The following is a 6,885-nucleotide window of genomic DNA, read 5'->3' on the forward strand; positions in this document are numbered from 1 at the left end:
ATGGGCTTGTAAAAGCCTTGTAATAGATTAGTTTCGAAAACACTGCCTATTCTGCCTATGCCATCGCGCATAAGACACCGTGTGTTACTCTGTGCTTTCTGATGTTAATATATGCATCATATGTATGGTTGTCCCTGCAATACTTTAATTCTGTTCCTGTAGATAAAAAGGAAACAACGGGCTTGGCGGCTTAGTACCAAACGGGTCAGAACACCCGGGTTATAGCCAATATTTTTATCATAGTAAAAAACAGAACCAGATGTAAAAAGAAAACAAGGCTGAAATAACCTTTGATTACTACAGAGGAACTATTCATAAACAATAGCCACACCTGTACCTTTGATCTCCTGTCAACCAGTTTAAATGAGCCAGGTGATGAAGTTGATAATCCTGTCTTTTTTGTGAAGTCAATGCTTCTGAGTACTTAATGGTTATCATGCCCTGGCGGCTTGTTGTCAAATAGTCCAGCCGGTGAAAAGACCATGCTGATTATTTGTGAAATTGAGACAACAAAAACCAATAAGGCAAATAACAGGTGGTAAACAAAATTGACCTTGTAATTAAAGGTTGGGGGTTTCTGATTTGAATACGATCAGTAAACCGGACCAAAGGGGTTAAGCCAAGGTTGGAATACGACCATATAGCCCCCAGTGGCTTTGGCGTTGCGCCGATCAAGATGGTACCAACAGCTATGTTCTCTTTGGTTCGAATACGACCTATGTTTGAACAGGAAGCCCCCAAATGACCATGAGAGGTTTTTAACGACCCTGATGCGAATACGATCCAAGTCGGACCCAAAAGGGGTTAAGCTATGATTCGGATACGATCAAGAAGCCCCCTAGTGAGTTTGGCTTTGATCCGATAAAAAGGGTTACGACAGATATGTTCTCTTTGGTTCGAATATGACCTATGTTTGAACAGGAAGCCCCCAAGACCATGATAGTTGCAGCTAGATTCGAATACAATCATAAGCCAGACCAAAAAAGGTTAGACTTGATTCAAATATGATTAACTCCTTAATAGTCATTTGAAAATAGTAGTAAAAAATAATAAAGATGTGTAATCTTTCTGAAAAGAAAAGAGGCCGATGGTCCTGCTTTATTACTTATCATAATATATATAACGGCAACGTATGTACATGATGAGAGCCGGTGGCTCATGTGTAGTATGGCCGAAGCTGAGCAATGTTCCACGGCCGACGGGTCTCCTCCTCCAACTTACGTGAGTCTTTGTGCTCTCGAACGTCAATGAGGTAATATGACCCGTTGTTTAATTTCTTGCTGACCACAAAGGGTCCTTCCCAAGGTGGGGATAACTTGTGTGCATCTGATAGATCCTGGATGAGCTGGAGCACCAGGTCACCTTCTTGAGAAGTCCTGGACTTAACCCGGCGGCTGTGATAACGCGCAGGTCCTTTTGATAAATGGATGATCGAGCTGCTGCTAAGTCTCTTTCCTCATCTAACAAGTCAAGTGCATCCTGTCTGGCTTGTTCATTGTTAGCTTCAACATAAGCCACCACCCGGGGCGAGTCATGACGGATGTCACTAGGCAATAGTGCATCTGCTTCATAAACCATGAAGAAAGGTGTATAACCTGTAGATCTGTTAGGGGTGGTGTTGATACTCCACAACACCGAGGGTAACTCCTCTACCCAACAACCCGGCGTTCACTGCAAGGGAACCATAAGCCGGGGCTTGAGACCTTTTAAGATTTCCTGATTTGCTCTCTCAGCCTGACCATTGGATTGAGGATGAGCTACAGAAGAAACATCAAGCCGGATATGCTCGCGCTGACAGAACTCCTCCATAGCCCCTTGGGATAGATTAGTGTCATTGTCAGTGATAATGTTGTGTGGAAAACCAAAACAGAAGATCACCTTTTTCATGAACTGAACCGCTGTTACCGCATCACACTTACTCTGGTTCCGCCTCAACCCACTTTGTGAATTTGTCAACTGCCACCAAAAGATGTGTCTTTTTATCCTTAGACCTTTTGAAAGGTCCAACCATGTCAAGCCCCCAGACCGCAAATGGCCAAGTGATTGGAATCATCCGCAACTCTTGAGCCGGCACATGTGCTCGTCGTGCGAATTTTTGACATCCATCACATCTACTGACCAGATCTTCTGCATCAGCGTGAGCCATCAACCAATAGAAACCATGACGAAAAGCTTTGGCCACCAGAGATTTTGACCTGGCGTGATGACCACAATCACCTTCATGGATCTCACGAAGTATTTCTTGGCCTTCTTCAGGGGAAACACACCGCTGAAACGCTCCAGAGACACTATGATGGTATAGTTCTCCATCAGAAATCGTCATTGACTTAGAACGCCAGGTTATCTGTCGGGCCAGGGTCTCATCCACTGGCAGCTCGCCCCGGGTCATGTAAGCCAAGAACGGTACTGTCCAATCTGGGATGACGTGAAGAGCCGCCACCAACTGTGCCTCTGGGCCAGGAACGGCTAGATCTTCTTCTGTAGGTAACTTAATAGACGGGTTATGCAAAACATCCAAAAAGGTGTTAGGTGGCACCAGCTTACGCTGAGATCCCAACCGGCTTAAAGCATCAGCCGCCTCATTCTTCCTACGGTCAATGTGCTCCACCTGATAACCTTTAAAATGCCCTGCAACAGCATCAACTTCACGGCGATAAGCCGCCATGAGAGGATCTTTGGAATCCTACTTGCCTGACACCTGTTGAGCTACCAAATCTGAGTCGCCAAGACACCGGACCCGGCTCAGGCTCATCTCTTTAGCCATTCAAAGACCATGGAGCAAGGCTTCATATTCCGCTGCGTTGTTAGTGCAAGGAAACATCATCCGCAACACATAACAAAATTTGTCAGCTCGAGGGGAGGTTAAAACAACTCCAGCCCCGAGCCTTCCAGTTGTCTGGACCCATCAAAGTGAATAGTCCAATATGTGTTGTCTGGTTTCTCCTCTGGCATCTGCATCTCTGTCTAGTCATTAATAACTTCAACCAGCGCCTGAGACTTGATCGCAGTATGTGGCACATACTTCAACCCATGAGATCCAAGTTCAATGGCCCACTTGGTGACTCGTCCAGTGGCCTCTCTATTTTGGATGATGTCCCCCAAAGGCGCAGAGCTAACCACAATGGTCGGGTGACCCTGAAAGTAATGCTTGAGCTTCCGGCTTGCCATGAACACCCCGTACACGAGCTTCTACCAATGTGGATATCTTTGTTTAGATTCGATTAGTACCTCACTGACGTAATAAACCGGCCGTTGAACCGGATGTTCCTTGCCAACCTCTTTGCGCTCCACCATAATTGCCACACTAACAGCCCGTGAGTTAGCGGCTACATATAACAATAGCGGCTCTTTCTCAATTGGCGCAGCAAGAACTGGTGGCTCGGCAAGATGTTTCTTCAGATCCTCAAAAGCAGAGTTCGTAGCATCACTCCAAAGAAAATCATCTGTTTTCTTCATCATTTGATACAAATGCATCTCTTTCTCCCCTAACTGGCTTATGAAGCGGCTTAAAGAAGCCACACCACCCGCTAGTCGTTGAACGTCATTGATGCATGTTGGTTTGGCCAGGGATGTGATTGCCTTAATTTTCTCTGGGTTAGCTTCAATACATCGGTTGGACACCAAAAAGCCCAAGAGCTTGCCGACCAGGACTCCAAAAACATACTTAGCCGGGTTAAGCATCATTTTGTAGACCCGGAGGTTATCGAAGGTCTCTTTTAGATCTGTGACCAAGGTTTCCTCTTTCCTGGACTTTACCACTATATCGACTACATAAGCATGAACACTACGCCCAATCTGATTGTGAAGACAATTATGCACACACCGTTGATAAGTCGCCTGGGCACTCTTAAGCCCAAAAGGTATAGACACATAGCAGAAAGCTCCAAACAGAGTGATAAAAGTTGTCTTCTCCTGATCTGTGACTGCCATCTTGATCTGGTGATAACCTGAATAAGCATCCAAAAAACTCAAACATGCACAACCCACCGTAGCATCGATGATCTGATCAATACGGGGGAGAGCAAAAGGCTCAGCCGGACAAGCCTTGTTTAAATCAGTGTAATCCACACACATACGCCAGGTGCCGTTCTTTTTTAGTACAAGCACCGGGTTGGCTAACCACTCTGGGTGAAAGACTTCCACAATGAACCCGGCCGCCAAGAGCCGGGCCACCTATTCTCCAATGGCCTTGCGCCTTTCCTTGTTGAACCACCGGAGAAACTTTCTAACCGGTTTAAAATTTGGATCAATATTGAGAGTGTGTTCAGCGAGTTCCCTCGAGACACCTGGCATGTTGGAAGGTTTCCATGCAAAGATGTCCCGGTTCTCACAGATGAACTCAATGAGCGCGCTTTCCTATTTCGGATCCAAATTGGCACTGATGATGAACTGCTTGGATGAGTCGCCAAGCACAAAGTCAACCATCTTGGTGTCATCAGCTGATTTGAATTTCAACACCGGCTCATGCTCCGTTGTTGGTTTCTTTCAAGACGTCATGTCTGCCGGGTCAACATGATCCTTATAAAACGTTAATTCCTGTGTTGCACAAATAGACTCAGCATATGCAGTATCACCTTTTTCACACTCCAGGGCTATTTTTCGGCTTCCATGTACTATAATGGTGCCCTTATTACCCGGCATCTTGAGCTGCAAATACACATAACACGTCCGAGCCATGAACTTGGCATAAGTCGGCCGTCCAAACAGAGCATGATATGGGCTTTTGATCTTAACCACCTCAAAGGTTAATTATTCTGCTCTGGAGTCATACTCATCCCTAGATGCTACTTCTAGTTCAATCTTACCAACTGGGTATGCCGACTTGCCAGGTACCACACCATGAAAAACAGTGTTGGATTGCTTAAGACTCTTATCAGTCAACCCCATTCGACGGAACGTCTCATAGTAGAGGATGTTGATGCTGCCGCCTCCATCCATGAGCACCTTAGTGAATTCATATCCACCAACCTGAGGCGCTACTACCAAGGCCAAGTGACCCGGATTATCAACCCGGGGTGGATGATCCTCTCTGCTCCACACAATAGGCTGTTCTGACAACCGTAAGTAACGTGGAATCGCTGGCTCAACGGCATTGACGGCCCTCTTGTGAAGCTTCTGGTCCCTCTTACATAAACTAGTGGTGAACACATTGTACTGCCCACTATTCAACTGTTTTGGTTTGCTCTGATATCCGGACTATTGCTGCTGATTACCTTGGCTGGGTTGTGGATTATAGCCTCCTTGGTTACCTGGATGGCCCTAACCGTGAAATCCTCCTCCACCTGAACCGGCGCCCGGGCCATGGAAACCGCCCCCACCTGAACCGCCGCCTGGGCCGTGACCTCCATCAACTGCATTTAAATTTTTAAACGCCTTCATGATTGTACAATCCTTCCATAGGTGAGTGGTTGGCTTCTCCCGGGTGCCGTGTCTTGGACAAGGTTCATTCAATAGTTTCTCAAGGGTGGGATTTGACCCGCCCGACCGAGGGGGCTGCCTACCCCTTGCGCCGTTGATTGTTGCCCTGCGCATTGGTGTTAGCCACAAATTCGTCAGCCTTAGGTTCATTACCTCCTTGATTTGCCGGGTTATGCTGGTGACCCTTCTCGCTGCCGTTCTTCTTTCCCTTCCCTGTCTTTTCTTCATCAGACACGGGGTCCTTGGTACTATCAGAATCAGCATACTTGACGAGAGCCGCCATCAACTGGCCCATATCATTGCAGTCACGTTTAAGCCGCCCTAGCTTCTGCTTTAGAGGTTCAAAACGGCATTTTTTCTCCAACATTAAGACTGCCGAGCCGGCATCCATCTTATCAGATGAATGAATTATCTCCTTGATCCGGTGCACTCAATGGGTTGCGGACTCACCTTCCTATTGCTTACAATTGGTCAGGTCCATGATTGACATAGGTTGTTTGCATGTGTCCTTGAAGTTCTGAATGAACCGGGCTTTTAACTCCGCCCATGAGCCAATGGAATTGGGGGGCAAGTCTTTTAGCCAAGTACGAGTCGTTCCATCCAACATCATGGTGAAATATTTAGCCATTGCCGCGTCGCTGACCTCCAACAGCTCCATGGCCATCTCATAACTCTCAATCCAGGCCCCAGGCTATAAATCGGCCGTGTAATTAGGCACCTTACGAGGCCCCTTGAAATCCTTTGGCAAACGCTCATTACATATGGCCGGAACCAGGCAAGGAACACCTTCGGTTCTTGTGGCCACTCCTGCCTCAACCGAGGTTGCTGGATAAACCGGAAATGGTTGATGAGCCACCTGTTCTGCCACCAGTTGAACCGCTCGCTCAGCCTCTTGTCAGATCCTCTCCTGGTCCACCAAGTTAAGGGCTCCAGCCTGTCCCGGCTCATGCATGTGCGGCCGGTTGCGGCGTTGAACATTGCTTGACATGTCGGCTGAATCCATATGCCTACTATAGCTTGGGCTCCCGCTCGGGCGAGGGATTGAATGGATCCTGTCTCGACTGTAAGAGTACGTATCCTACTGCGCCATAGCTGTTTGAAGAAGTTCTATCACCCTTCGTGTTTTGATTGCCGCCGGAGAGTCGCCCTCCATCGAGAGAGCCGCCAAATGAGCCGAAGCTGCAATGAGGTTTTCCAAGGAATTGGAGAAGTAACCCAGCAATGTTGGTACATAATGAGGCGGAGTGGCATGTATACGAGGCGGTTCCATGGCGCGCGGCTGAACCGAGGCCCCAGGTGTCGTGATCCGATTTGCCTCTGGTGGGTTACTTGCCCCGGCTCCGGGCGTAGGAAAAAGGTTCCTAGGATCGAGCGTCAGAGGTAGAAGTGAATGAGCTTTCTGATGCCTTCTTCTCATGACCTTGTTTGACACGTTCAGATCCACCGAGAGCCAGAAAGTCTCTGCCT

The sequence above is a fragment of the Triticum aestivum genome, chromosome 3A (assembly GCF_018294505.1).
Source record: "Triticum aestivum cultivar Chinese Spring chromosome 3A, IWGSC CS RefSeq v2.1, whole genome shotgun sequence".
NCBI classification, from domain to species: Eukaryota; Viridiplantae; Streptophyta; class Magnoliopsida; order Poales; family Poaceae; genus Triticum; species Triticum aestivum.